Consider the following 16,229-nt stretch of genomic DNA (forward strand, 5'->3'; position numbering starts at 1 on the left):
AATGTATATCGCCAAGCAGCCACGGGCTCAGAGAGGTGTCTCAAGGGAGCAGTGGTTCAAGCGCACCAACTGCACCGCTTCCCGCCCCCCCCAACCCGCGCCACGAATACCATTAGGTCCTTAACACTTTCAGTGCTGGAGCCTCTCCGGAGCCCCCCTTTCCATGGACCATTTGGAGGCTGGTCTCCCCGAAGGGGCAAACAATAGGGATGGGATCATACAGCTGCACTGGAAGGCAGGGAGCCGGGATCCCCAAACAGAGAGAGCAGCGTGCAGCTTCCAGCTATGGGTGATGCTCTTCCCATGACCCACCTCTCGCTGCTTTCCCCATGGATCTTCACCCAGAGTATGGAGTCTTTGCTGCCTTCCCATGCTCAGCACGGCCAGGGAGGGGGGCTGACTAGTGGTTACAGCAGGAGACTGGGCAGCCCAGGGTTCGGGGTTCTGTTCCCCTCCCCGCAGCGTGATGTGGATGGAATGACCCACCCTCTCTACTCCTCCATTACCCCTGCTGCAGGACGACTATGGCACAGTGACCAGTCAGGGCCCTATTCAAAGCATCCTTGAGCACAGCGTCTCCCCTGCGGAAGTGGGCCGGGACCTGCTCCCCCAGGAGTTCTATCCACAGCTCAGGGCAACATTCGAGTCCCTGCCTGGGACGTGGGTGGATAGCTGAGCCAGCACCTTGGTGGAGACTCTCCCAGGAGCAATGGTGACTTCCCTCCCATTGAGTCACTGAAAGACTGCAGAAGTGGTTCAGGGGGCATTTCAAAGGCTCCCAATGTTGCTTCGTTTGGACCGGAGCCGTGGGTCACACGCACAGGGCAGGCTGGAGACGCGCTGGTGCACGACTTACTGGGCCATGCTCACCCGGCAACTTCCAGGCAGCCCCCGTACCTGGAGGTGAGCGAGCCTGGAGCAATATCCCCGCGCCTGTTTAGATGTGATGCTGTAGGGGTCTGCTTCTCCCAAAAGCCAGCCCCTTCCCAAGTCCTGCCCTCACAGTCACCCTCATTCCAGCAAGGGCAAATCGGACGAGGCTCCCCTCCAGAGAGAGTTATCGATTAAAGGGACAGTGAGTTATCGTCAAGCCCTCCATAGCCCCCAGGAGCTGCTCACAGGGCTGATATAGCCCAAGAACTGGCCCCTGGCTCTCCCTTGAGGAAGGACAGAAGCTCACGAAGTGTGTTCAAACAGAGGTGCTGCCCAGCATGCTCTCGACTGGAGGTTCACAGAGTGCTTTGCAAGACGCGAGTTACCCAATAGGGAAACTGAGGCACAGGCATAGAGAAATCAAGCATATTCAGTCAGAAGAACCAGCTCTCCCAGCCTTTCTCGCTCTGGCCAGGACACTACACTAGCAGCTCCTTTGCAGACTCAAATTTCAGAGCTGGCTGCCTGCAGTCAGAGGGGCATAATGGACGACAGAGGCACCGAACAGAGTGACAAACAAGGCCTTGTTCGCCCTAGGACTGCACTCGTGGGAGCCTCCTCTGCTGCGACAGGCGCTTCCCATCAAATCTACCTCTCGCTGCCAGGCAATATGCCTTTGTATTACAGTAGCGCCTAAACGCTTCCACTAAGAACTGGGATTCCATAGCACGAGGTGCTGAACACACAGTAGGAGACAGCCCCTGCCCCACAGAGCTTCCAGATCTAAAACGGCCATCAAGGGCAGGGCTCCACTCTGCAGAGCTGGGCGCCGGCTGAACGCCCACGATCCCAGTTCAGACACTGATCCTGCAGCCTGGTGCTGAGCACCCTTAATTCCTGTGGACTTCAGAGCCACTTGAGGGTGCTCAGCAGCTAGACTGAGCCTTTCCTGCTTTCTAAACCCCTCTGCAAGCCCAGATGGTATCTGCTGTGAAGGGAAGTTTCCACACGGAGAATGAATAGGTCTATGCAGCAAGGCTAAATGGTGCAAGGGCTCCCTCTTGTGGTTAGCACCAGAATCACAGAAGGCCTACATGTTGGTGCATCTGGAACGGGTTCGTGACTTCACCTTTCCTAGAGTGCAATGGCTCCTGCTTGCGCTCTGATTTTAACACTCTCTTTTGAGCAGATTGGGCTTTATTTTGATTTCCCCATTTGGCTGAAAAGTGTTAAAAGCTGCAAATTAACCACAATGCCAGGAGAGAGCAAATCTAGAAGGGAAGGTGGGAATGAGTGAGATATGAGAAAGCGGAAGACCTTCAGATCTTCACTGATCAACCAGATTCGTCCACTGGCCAACTCTGCGCACACTGTCACCTCCTAAAGCTATCAGAGCTAAAAACAGGAAGATCCATTTAAACATCACAATAGAATTTAAAGCAGCAATGCCAGATAAAAGCCAGGATACCAGCCACCTCAGAGATGTCCTCCAGCTTTTTCATTCTACTGACCACACCCCAAGAGAAAGCCTCTGACCTAGCCACCCTGTGCGTCTACCCCATTGCCCAACTCCTTTCAAATCTCAGTTGGGCGTTAACATTCCTGGCCCACACCTTTTATCTTCCGCTCTGTTTCTCCATGTAACTAGCATCGGACAAGGGTCTTTCAAGGAGGGGGAAATGGAGGAAGCATATGGTTGAAGCATGGGAGAGATCAGGAGGTCAGGGATCTATATTCTAATATGTTAAGGGTTGTTATAAAGACAGTGATCAATTGTTCTCCATGGCCACTGAAGGCAGGACAAGTAGTAATGGGCTTAATCTGCAGCCAGGGAGATTTAGGTTAGATATTAGGAAAAACTAGCTATAAGGGTAGTTCAGTTCTGGAACAGGTTGGACCAACACCTGTCAGGATGGTGTAGGTTTACTTGGCCCTGTCATGAGTGCAGGGGGCTGGACTAGACCTCTCGAGGTCCCTTCCCACCCACCATTTCTATGATTTGACCTTCAAGTTCGCAGATGACACTAAACTGGGAGGTGTGGTAAATATGCTGGAGGGTAGGGATAGGATACAGAGGGCCCTAGACAAATTAGAGGATTGGGCCAAAAGAAATCTGATGAGGGTCAACAAGGACAAGTGCAGAGTCCTGCACTTAGGATGGAAGAATCCCACGCACCGCTGCAGTCTAGGGACCGAGTGGGTAGGCAGCAGTTCTGCAGAAAAAGACCTAGGGGTTACAGTGGACGAGAAGCTGGATATGAGTCAAGCGTGCCCTTGTTGCCAAGAAGGCTAATGGCACTTTGGGATGTAGAAGTAGGGGCATTGCCAGCAGATCGAGGGACGTGATCGTTCCCCTCTATTCTACATTGGTGAGGCCTCATCTGGAGTACTGTGTCCAGTTTTGGGCCCCACACTACAAGAAGGATGTGGAAAAATTGGAAAGCGTCCAGCGGAGGGCAATAAAAATGATTAGGGGGCTGGAGCACATGACTTATGAGGAGAGGCTGAGGGAACTGGGATTGTTTAGTCTGCGGAAGAGAAGAATGAGGGGGGATTTGATAGCTGCTTTCAACTACCTGAAAGGGGGTTCCAAAGAGGATGGATCTAGACTGTTCTCAGTGGTAGCTGATGACAGAACAAGGAGTAATGGTCTCAAGTTGCAGTGGGGGAGGTTTAGGTTGGATATTAGGAAAAACTTTTTCGCTAGAGGGTGGTGAAGCCCTGGAATGTGTTACCTAGGGAGGTGGTGGAATCTCTTTCCTTAGAGGTTTTTAAGGTCAGGCTTGACAAAGCCCTGGCTGGGATGATTTAGTTGGGGATTGGTCCTGCTTTGAGCAGGAGGTTGGACTAGATGATCTCCTGAGGTCCCTTCCAACCCTGATAGTCTATGATTCACTGTTGGCTTTGGGATTTTGGCTGTGCCATGTCACTCCCCAGTTTTCATTTGTGAAAAACCCGGGATAACTCGTACCTACCATACAGGGCACACTGGGAAGCCTGATTCATTCATGAGAGTGAAACAACTATTCACACAGCAGATGCTAGAGGTGGGAAAATATTCCACTGGTGCCTACTACTAAGGTGGCATTGTCTGGTTACCCTTGTGCTGGAAGCATTCCTTACCCAGTGTAAGGTGGTAGCTATGCAATCACACAGAGGGCAGCAGTTTCAAAGGTGGGTGCCTAACCTCCACATTTAGGTAAAACTGGTGGCTCAGTAAGTCTGTGATTCAGGCCATTTTATTTAGGTACCTCAATGTGGATCTAGGTGCCTGATATCCAAGCCCTCCCCCACGATTAAAACTTTTGACCTTAATGCACTTTTCACCCTTTATCATGTTTATATAGTCTTAAAAAAACAAAAACCCCCAAACCATTCAACTTGGACCAGGAGAACAGATTAATCAGTTTCACTTTCTAGCCCTGGAGCTAGGACAAGGCAGCAGCGTTTGTTTTGTGAACACCCCAGGGAAATTTCTTAAGTGGAAACCAACACTGTAATCTTATTGAGTTAAAACCCAATAGATTCCGTAAAGAGGAAAGCGTTCACCGCTGCACACGGCATGACCAACCCCAAGCCTCCAGAAATCATGAGACTGTTTTTAAAAATGACAAATGTTGGATTCTTTTTATTTACCTTCTGGGTTTTGAGCCTTAGGATTCATGTTTCCCAGCTTCTCAAAGCTAGAAACTTTAAAAAAAAGAAAGAAAACCAAGTGTTAGTTCAGGGCAACTGCACCTGTATTCCCCCTTGATGGTGCAGCAAGGGCACCCAACTCTAGGCTTCTGGCCTCTCAGTTGTGGGCTGTCTTGGGTGGAGACACACGTCTTCCTTCTGACTGGGGTATTTCCAGGCTGCACAGTCCCCTGACTAACACTGTGAAATCCCCAGCAAGAAGCAGGCTGCCTAAGCAGGCTTCTTTTCACTTCTCTTCGGAGATGGCATACAGTGTAAATACCACAGGTATAAGTTACCACACAGCAAGCATATTTTATTCCTAAGGTAAAAGCATTACAGAGAAAACACATTAAAAACAATAAAAGAACCTACACGCATGCTAATGAGCTTACCAGAGATCACCCTGGCTCCAGCAGTCTTTGAAACCACAGGAAAACCCCTCTGCAGGGGGTCAAAGTTCATAACACCCTTTGCTCAGAACAAGAATCCTCGTGAGTTTGGGAGACACTCATTCATCCCATATGGGCCTTTGGGGCGACTGTGAATTGTTAATCAGCCAGACAATGGATTTCTGCTCCAGGCTCAGCTACAAAAGGATGGACTCGGAGATGGGTCATTTGCATTCCCTTCACCCCAAGTATTGCCTAGGAAATTCACTTAGCACATGTTGTCCCCAAAAGTCCTTTCAAGTTCCTAAATGCTCCTAGAGATTGCATTCCTCGGGTCTCCTAGTGAAGTTATATACAATTCCACAACACAAACAATTGAATTTTTAATACAATGGACCCCAAAATTAACAACTCCATAAGATTTGTTCAGGAGACTTGCAGGATACTGTCATATCTGTCTCAGATTCTCACATAATCACAATAGCCCAGGGGCTGGGGCTTGAAGAGAAACCACCAAACCCCACAAGACTCAGTAGAACACAGTTGGCAACACTGCGACAGAACCTGTGCTCTGAGCCTCAAACTACCTGCCTCTTCTATTCGGTCATTTCTTCTCATACATCTGGATAATGCTTAACTTCCTGTTGTGAGGCTTAATGGTTTGTATACAGCTTTGAGGCCCCCAGTGAAAGGTACTGTTACACAGTTATAGCCCCTTCCATGCAAAAATTAAGCCTGGTCTACACCCAGTATAATTATTTCAGCTGAGGGTGTTTGTGTGTTTTACAGTACCATGGACACAACCCTGAGTGTTGACAATTATACTGGCAAAAAGGTGCTTTATACCAGCATAGCTATACCCCTTCCCATATGGGAATAAGCTATACCAGTGTCAGTACATTTGTATCAGAATAATTACATCCACACTGGGTGGGGACATACACCAGTAGATATACCAGTATAGTTAAAGCAGTGCACTTTTGTATTTAGACAGGGCCTTATAAGCAACACAACAGTTGACATTTCAAGCATTCTTGACACCAATTCCCCCTCTTTTCACCCTCTCACTCTACCAAGAGGCCAATCTGAATATCAAGATGCTCACAGGTGGAGAGATCTTCTGATGTACACAGACATCGGGATGTATCTAATTCACATCACCGGAAAGCTTAAAAATCCCCTAACAGCAAGCCAAAAGGATATGTAGGTGATCACTCACTGTGCTCTAGCTCTTGATGAGCATCTTTCTTGGACCATGTGGGTGTGTTCTTGGGATGCTCAGACAAAAAGCGAACACCTGCCCCCCCCCAGAAATTGAGGCCAGAATCATTCAGTCAACCCAATCAAGATGCAGCTGATGGTAAAGGGAAGGAGGAGGATCCTGGGAACTACAGGCCGGTCAGCCTCACTTCAGTCCCCGGAAAAATAATGGAGCATGTCCTCAAGGAATCAATTCTGAAGCACTTGGACGAGAGGAAAGTGATCAGGAACAGTCAGCATGGATTCACCAAGGGAAAGTCATGCCTGACTAAATCTAATTGCCTTCTACGATGAGATAACTGGCTCTGTGGATGAGGGGAAAGCAGTGGACGTGTTATTCCTCGACTTTAGCAAAGCTTTTGACACGGTCTCCCACAGTATTCTTGTCAGCAAGTTAAAGTAGTATGGGCTGGATGGATGCACTACAAGGTGGGTAGAAAGTTGGCTAGATTGTCGGGCTCAACGGGCAGTGATCAATGGCTCCATGTCTAGTTGGCAGCCGGTATCTAGCGGAGTGCCCCAAGGGTCAGTCCTGGGGCCGGTTTTGTTCAATATCTTCATTAATGATCTGGAGGATGGTGTGGATTGCACCCTCAGCAAGTTTGCGGATGACACTAAACTGGGAGGAGTGGTAGATACCCTGGAGGGTAGGAATAGGATACAGAGGGACCTAGACAAATTGGAGGATTGGGCCAAAAGAAATCTGATGAGGTTCAACAAGGACAAGTGCAGGGTCCTGCACTTAGGACGGAAGATTCCAATACACCGCTACAGACTAGGGACAAAATGGCTAGGCAGCAGTTCTGCAGAGAAGGACCTAGGGGTGACAGTGGACGAGAAGCTGGATATAAGTCAACAGTGTGCCCTTGTTGTCAAGAAGGCCAATGGCATTTTGGGATGTATATATAGGGGCATTGCCAGCAGATCGAGGGACGTGATCGTTCCCCTCTATTCTACATTGGTGAGGCCTCATCTGGAGTACTGTGTCCAGTTTTGGGCCCCACACTACAAGAAGGATGTGGAGAAATTGGAGAGAGTCCAGCGAAGGGCAATAAAAATGATTAGGGGTCTGGAGCACATGGCTTATGAGGAGAGGCTGAGGGAACTGGGATTGTTTAGTCTGTGGAAGAGAAGAATGAGGGGGGATTTGATAGCTGCTTTCAACTACCTGAAAGGTGGATCCAAAGAGGATGGATCTAGACTATTCTCAGAGATAGCAGATGACAGAACAAGGAGTAATGGTCTCAAGTTGCAGTGGGGGAGATTTAGGTTGGATATTAGGAAAAACTTTTTCACTAGGAGGGTGGTGAAACACTGGAATGCGTTACCTAGGGAGGTGGTGGAATCCCCTTCCTTAGAAGTTAAGGTCAGGCTTGACAAAGCCCTGGCTGGGATGATTTAGTTGGGATTGGTCCTGCTCTGGGCAGGGGGTTGGACTAGATGGCCTCCAGAGGTCCCTTCCAACTCTGATATTCTATGAATCACTGATGCTGCAAAGAGGCAGTTAAGAAGATTTAGGAATGGAATATTATTACAGATCAATTCAAGGCCCTGATCCTGCAATCATTTAAGGATATGCTTAACTTCAGGCACATAATTTCTGGCCTTGGGCACTGGTGCACCTCAGTCCCTCCTATTCTCTGTCTAATGCAGAGTACACTCTAGTGGGCTGTAATACTTCAGAAAAATTTTGACTGTTGGGTTTAGTGTGCGGGTGCTGAGAGGGGTTCCTGGCCTGTGATATACAGGAGGTCCCTTCTGGCCTTAAACTCTGAGACTATAAGCACATGCGTTTGCAGAACACATTTTGCTCCCTGAGAATTCTCAAGCAATATATTCTAAGATAAGAAGAGTTTCATTTTACAGGAGAGAGGATTGGGAGAAAGACACAGCAGGGGAAAACAATAACCTGTCTTGGGTTGCATTAGCAGGCACAACAACAAAGGCCAATGACTTTTGCCAGCCAAGAAATGCTGAAACTGCCACACTGCACTGTCAGGAGGAGCTTGAAATGGAATTCAAACATGAGGAGAAGTCAGATGCACAGCCTGGCTGTTCTAGATGTGCGGATTGATTTTCAAATTCACTTGGTGCTTAGAAGCCCAAGTCCCCTGGAAAGGCAATGAGCTAAGTCACTTTTTGTCACCTGTTTTGGCCTCATTGCTGACCAATCTCAGAATGGAACAATCCAGGCAACCAAGGGTCATGAGAGCCCCCTTTCTTCTCTGAAATGGCACCTTCATTTGCTTCAGCAGGGAGGAACTGTGTGACTCTCCCTCTGGTGGCTGTAAGAAATAAGAAACCAGAGAGGCCTATTTAAAATGGGCTGCTTGTGACTGCTTATGGGTTGATTTTACTAAGCTGAACTCAAGTGAGCCTGGCAGAGAAGACCTATTTTGCATCAAGAGTGGCCTGTTCTCCAGCTCAGCAGAGCCACTTGTTCAGTGAACAATTTGCGGCTTACGCTACCAATGAGGTGGAAGAGTGCTATCAACAGACAATAGAATCTCAGAACTAGGTAATGATCACCCACTTAGCTCAGGGAGAAAGAATATTCAATGGAAATCCATTGAGAAATTACTGAATTCTACAACTATGGTCCTTGAAAAGTAAAAATATTCCAGCAAATCAACATTTTCACACTTACCTGTACATTACCTGCAAGGAGATCATTATATGTCGTGCCACCATAGCCTAGGGACAAAACCAAGATTATTCAAACGTAGGGAAAGTTCTTTTGTTCATATCCTGCAACCAGTCCTGCAGGTCACAACACAAAGCACTGCCACAGCTCATTAGGAAGTAAAGCTTCCTTAGATCTGTAATAAGATCCCTGGATCTGACCTACCGTACAACCTCAATATCACAGTATAGGAATCCTTTATATCCAATGCCAGAAACACACCCACTCGATGACGATTCCCCATTTACAGCTACATTCTGAGACCTATCGGTTGGCCAGTTTTTAATCCATTTAATGTGTGCAATGTTCGTTTTGTATCAGTCTCATTGTTTTTAGAATCAAAATGCCATGAGGTGCCAAGAGAAGTCTAAATATATCAGATCAACACCGTTACCTTTCTCTACCAAATTCATCTAATCAAAAGATGATATCAAATTAGAAAATAGATCCTGTCAAACTATAAACCCATGTTGATTGGCATTAACTACAATACCCTCCTTTAATTCTTGAGTAATGGAGACCCAGATCAGACACTCCATTACCTTGCCTAGGAGTGATATCAGATTGACAGGCCTATAATTACCTGGTTCATCCCATTTACCTTTTTTTAAATATTGGAACAACAACTTTCTGCCAGTCTTCTGGAACTCACCAGTGTTAAGTTATTGAAACTCAACATTAATGGTCCAGCAAGCTCCTCAGATGCAAGTTATGTGGACCTGCAGATTTAAAGACGTCTAACTTCAGTAGCAGCTGATTAACATAGCATGGAATTACTATTGGAATGGAAAGAGCATCATCTTTTGCCTGATTACATCATGGTTTTTCCCCAAATACACAACAGAAATACACATTGAACACTTCTGCCTTTTCTGAATTGATAATTCTATCGTTTCCTCTAGTAATGGACCAATACCATTGGTAAGATTCTTTTGGTACTTAATACACTTAAAATCCTTAACTCTGCTGCGCCATAGATTTTTCCATTTGTCCCTTCGCTTCCCCCAATAGCATTAGCTCAAAGCAGACTACAGAATTTTTAGTGCACAGCAGCAGCAAGATCCACACAGCAACTTGGTGAACTGCAGATTTACATCTCTGCTTGCCACGCACTAAGTCTTTATATAGAAAAGCCCTGAGACACCATGTGGAAGTCAGCACCATTGGGTCTGTGCTGACTTCCGCAGGGAACACATCCCTGAAGAGCAGATTTGGGTAGCAAGTGTGCGTTATAAAACTGGAAACATCCCTCAAAAGTAGCTGACATTTGGGATTGGTCCTACTTTGAGCAGGGGGTTGGACTAGATGACCTCCTGAGGTCCCTTCCAACCCTGATATTCTATGATTCTATGACACATTTTACAATAGCTTCACCCAAAAGGTTGCAAATCACATCAGCATCTGGAAGGGGTTAAAGCTTGTTTAGCCCCATCAGAAATCCCCATTTCTCTCTCTCCCCCCCCGCCCCTCGACCTTTTTACTCTCAGCACCACCTGTTTTGTCTTCCTTTGATATTTCCTGTAACACATCAGTGGTTTAAAAATTTTATTTGCTCCAATGGTGGCGTTTTGCACCCAATAAGACCTTCCATCAGAGAATCCCAAAGTGCCTTACATGCAGCAATCAGACTAAAGTATACCTGGCCTCCGCTTATGAAGCCAGTTTTACTGCAGAGGGGTTAAGTGGAGAAACCTGTGAGATCCAGGAAAAAAAGCTGCAGCTCCTGATCCCCACCCCTGTGCCTTAAGCTCAAGACCATCCCTTCCTTACTGAAATACGACTGCTTCATTTCTTCTCCTTGTGGGTAAACCTCAGAGCTGGTTTACAAACCTGGGTCCTAATCCCTCTGAACTACAGGTGGGCTGACCCCTGTGACAAGCAGTGACAAGGAAGACATGTTAAAGTACCAAGTCCAGACAACTAAGTCAGCTTCGGATCAGAAAAGATGATTTTAACTCTCATGCAGCTAACACAAGGGAACAAATGCCATCTCAGATTAAATGAGGCACATCAGCTGGGTGCAGCCCCAGACTGTTTAAAGTGATCGTTCACTTAAAGATAATTTTAAAAAAGGAGGCAGAAGTAGTTTCATGTGTTACATCGGAGTCTAAATCCAGGTCAAGTTTTGGGGGATTTTCAAATCACAAATTTCTGTTCCTTTAACAGGTCTTTCCCTTGTTACGGTGTGAAGATCCACCCTAAAATGGGATCTGACTATACAGAAGGGAACAATTAAACTGACTATACAAAGTATTGTGAATTGCATGGACTGACCATGCAGAAAAACCTCTATTTTGGACTTGTGGGACTTGGGTGTTACTGACAGCAGCAGGTAAGACCTCTTCAGAGAAAAAGTATGCTTAAATTGACAGGGCCTCTTCAATAAAGTACAATATATATGCTCCTTCCAGCCATTTTGCTCTTGTCATAAAGCTTTAAAAACTATGCAGCCTTTCCATGATCAAAGTTTTTCCCAATGGAACACCCGTCTGTAGAAGGGAACCTCAGATCAGTTTGCATTTATGCTGCTGAGCCGGGGCAAACAGAGGGAGCAGTCAGTAGGATGGATGAAGAAATCAAGGGATTAAATCCAGGCTGGAATTTTCAAAAGAAAGTAAGGGAATGAGGTGCCCAAATCCTATTAAATCCAATGAGAGCTGAGCATCAAGCTCCCCTCAACTCCTTTGAAAATCCTAACATCAGAGCCCACGGTGGCATATAGTCTGTGCAACTGCACTGTTCAGTAAGCAGGCGATCAGGCAGTTAACAGAACATCTTTAGACCTGTGACCTTGAGACAAAACACTGTCAAGTTAGTTTAGACACACAAAAAGTGTGGGGAAGGGTTTCATTCTCCAGTGCGAAAATTAAGTTTTTTGTCCCCCATGAAGCTTTTCAATTAACAGGGTTAGGTTTTGTGGAGTTAAACATCTCCCCTTCATGAAAAAACTCCTACAGATACAGACAGACATCTTCCTTTCCAAATGCAAACAGATGGACATCGTACCAAAAGGACTGAAGGTAAATAATCCATTACAATCTACATACCACACAGACTATGCTGACAGCTTGTGCCACACGCTCTCAAAGAAACTGCGGAACCACCTGATCAACATCCTCTACAGCAAACAGGGAAAGATAAAGAATGAGCTCTCAAAACTGGATACTCTCATAAAAAACCAACCTTCCACACAAACTTCCTCGTGGCTGGACTTTACTAAAACTAGACAAGCCATTTACAACACACACTTTGCTTCTCTACAAAAGAAAAAGGAATCTAAACTACTACATGCCACAAGAGGCCACAGCAATGGTTCCCTCAACCCACCCAGCAATATTGTTAACCTATCCAACTATACTCTTAGCCCAGCAGAAGAATCTGTCCTATCTCGGGGCCTCTCCTTCTGCCCCTCCACCCCCACAAACATGATACAGTTCTGTGGTGACCTAGAATCCTATTTTCGACGTCGCCGACTCAAGGAAAATTTCCAACACACCTCTGAACAACATACTAATCCACAGAGACCTTCCTACCAACACTACAAAAAGAAGGATTCTAGGTGGACTACTCCTGAAGGTCGAAACAGACTGGACTTCTACATAGAGTGCTTCCGCCGATGTGCACGGGCTGAAATTGTGGAAAAGCAGCATCAATTGCCCCATAACCTCAGCCGTGCAGAACACAATGCCATCAACAGCCTCAGGAACAACTCTGACATCAATCAAAAAGGCTGACAAAGGAGGTGCTGTCGTCATCATGAATAAGTTGGAATATGAACAAGAGGCTGATAGGCAGCTCTCTAACTCCACATTCTGCAGGCCATCATCCTCTGATCCCACTGAGGATTACCAAAAGAAACTACACCATTTGCTCAAGAAGCTCCCTGAAAAAGCACAAGAACAAATCTGCACAGACACACCCCTGGAACACCGACCTGGGGTATTCTATCTGCTACCCAAGATCCATAAACCTGGAAATCTTGGATGCCCCATCATCTCAGGCACTGGCACCCTGACAGCAGGATTGTCTGACTATGTAGACTCTCTTCTCAGGCCCTATGCTACCAGCACTTCCAGCTATCTTCGAGACACCACTGACTTCCTGAGGAAACAATCCATCGGTGATCTTCCTGAAAACACCATCCTGGCCACTATGGATGCAGAAGCCCTCTACACCAACATTCCACACAAAGATGGACTACAAGCCATCAGGAACAGTATCCCCGATAATGTCACGGCAAACCTGGTGGCTGAACTTTGTCCTCACCCATAACTATTTCACACATTTGGGGACAATGTATACCTTCAAATCAGCAGCACTGCTATGGGTACCCGCATGGCCCCACAGAATGCCAACATTTTTATGAAAAAAGAAAAAAGAAAAGGAGTACTTGTGGCACCTTAGAGACTAACCAGTTTATTTGAGCATGAGCTTTCGTGAGCTACAGCTCACTAGCTCACGAAAGCTCATGCTCAAATAAACTGGTTAGTCTCTAAGGTGCCACAAGTACTCCTTTTTTTTTTTTTCTTTTTATGAATACAGACTAACACGGCTGTTACTCTGAAACCTAACATTTTTATGGCTGACTTAGAACAACGCTTCCTCAGCTCTCGTCCCCTAATGCCCCATCTCTACTTGCACTATACTGACAACATCTTCATCATCTGGACCCATAGAAACGAAGCCCTTCCGGAATTCCACCATGATTTCAACAACTTCCATCCCACCATCAACCTCAGCCTGGACCAGTCCACACAACAGATCCACTTCCTGGACACTATGGTGCTAATAAGCGATGGTCACATTACCACCACCCTATACCGGAAAGCTACTGACCGCTATTCCTACCTACATGCCTCCAGCTTTCATCCAGACCACACCACATGATCCATCGTCCACAGCCAAGCTCTACGATACAACCGCATTTGCTCCAACCCCTCAGACAGACAAACACCTACAAGATCTCTATCAAGCATTCTTACAACTACAATACCCACCTGCTGAAGTGAAGAAACAGATTGACAGAGCCAGAAGAGTACCCAGAAGTCACCTACTCCAGGACAGGCCTAACAAAGAAAACAGAAAGCCACTAGCCATCACCTTCAGCCCCCAACTAAAACCTCTCCAACGCATCAACAAGGATCTACAACCTATCCTGAAGGATGACCCATCACTCTCACAAATCTTGGGAGACAGGCCAGTCCTTGCCTACAGACAGCCCCCCAACCTGAAGCAAATACTCACCAGCAACCACACAACAGAACCACTAACCCAGGAACCTATCCTTGCAACAAAGCCCATTGCCAACTGTGTCCACATATCTATTCAGGGGACACCATCATAGGGCCTGATCACATCAGCCACACTATCAGAGGCTCGTTCACCTACACATCTACCAACGTGATATATGCCATCATGTGCCAGCAATGCCCCTCTGCCATGTACACTGGTCAAACTGGACAGTCTATGTAAAAGAATAACTGGACACAAATCAGACGTCAAGAATTATAACATTCATAAACCAGTCGGAGAACACTTCAATCTCTCTGGTCACTCGATTAGACATAAAAGTCACAAAATTACAACAAAAAGACTTCAAAATCAGACTCCAACGAGACACTGCTGAATTGGAATTAATTTGAAAACTGGATACCATTAACTTAGGCTTGAATAGAGACTGGCAGTGGATGGGTTATTACACAAAGTAAAACTATTTCTCCATGTTTATTCCTCCCCACCCCTCCACTGTTCCTCAGACGTTCTTGTTAACTGCTGGAAATGGCCCACCTTATCACTACAAAAGGTTCCCCTCCCCGCCCGCTCTCCTGCTGGTAATAGCTCATCTTAAGTGATCACTCTCCTTACAGTGTGTATAACACCACCCATTTTTCCGTGTTCTGTGTGTATATAAATCTCCTCACTGTATTTTCCACTGAATGCATCCGATGAAGTGAGCTGTAGCTCACGAAAACTTATGCTCAAATAAATTGTTAGTCTCTAAGGTGCCACAAGTCCTCCATCTCCCCTTCTGTGAGATAACCGCCACTGCAACAGCTAGTGCTAATGCAGGAGAATCAGGAAGTGAAACAGACTAGCCCAGTTTCTCTGCTCCAGGTGAAGGAAATGCACAGTAGACAGCTAGCAATAGTGAAAGCCACTTGATAATCAACACCCATTTAATAACCACAAGATATTTTTACTGACATTTTCCCTCTCAACAATATCCCATTTCACTAACAACAATGAAGTACTGTTCCAGAGTTCAGATGCTAATTTTGTTTGCGGCCTGCTCAGTAGAAAGAAAAAAAAGGCAAGCAGGAGACTTGGATTTTTGATTCTTGATCTCAAACCATTTCACAGGAAAGGAGATCTTGGACCCAAGTCCACCCTTATGTCTTTGAAGGGCTTTGGTAGGGTCTTCTAATCTACTCACTGAATAGAATTTAGTATCTAATACACCCCATTATTTGACACTGACACTTTTTGTACTTGGGAAAAAGAGGGAATGTTGTAGCGTGGGCTAGAGCCAGGTATAGTGCATGCAACTATTGGAGAGCTATGGCCTTCACAGATCTAACACCGCACCTCAGTCCTGACCTGCGGCATCTCCTGCTATTCCAGGCCTGGGCTCCCTACACAGCTGCATCAATGCACTTCAATACTGATCTGGAGCAACCTTGTTCTTCCCATTCTGACCTTCCTAAACAGGGACATGCTGACAAGTCCTGTATTTTGGAGATAAATATCATTTGTAATGTAGGAAAATGTCCACCAGAGATCAAACTTACTTTGCTTGGCACCCTGGAAGTCAAGCCTCCAAATGCAAAAAGCTGGCATGTTAACCAAAGCAGTTGTACTAATGTATCAGGCAAACCTCAGCTGTACCAGTCAGTCCCCAGTGCCCATGGTTCATATTTAGGGCCTGTCTACACTAGCAGAACTCCTATGTTCCTGAACCTGTTTATCACAGACCATACCCTAATTCTATTTTAACAGGCATCCCAGTGCTGTAAAGGGAGTCAGCAATAGATTAGTTCAGTTTGATCTTGTTCACATACATGAAAAAAATCACTGCAGGATCAGGCCAGTATCATGCTGTAACCGGTTCTGTTATACATGGGCCAAACTGACCTGCTTCAAAGCCAGTCTCAAAACAGCAAGAGGAGGGTTTGGATGAGACCAAGCTCCCACGGATGATTAGCGTGCACACAAATAAAAATGAAAGTAGCAGTAGTGTGCTGGGTCCCAACAAAGATGTTTAAAACAAACAGGGGAAGCCTAGAGCATTGGCTTAAAACCCTGTAGGGATCACACAATAGTCAATGAACCAGAAGTTAGGAACTGAA

This window comes from Natator depressus, chromosome 19 (genome assembly GCF_965152275.1).
Source record: "Natator depressus isolate rNatDep1 chromosome 19, rNatDep2.hap1, whole genome shotgun sequence".
Taxonomy (NCBI): Eukaryota; Metazoa; Chordata; order Testudines; family Cheloniidae; genus Natator; species Natator depressus.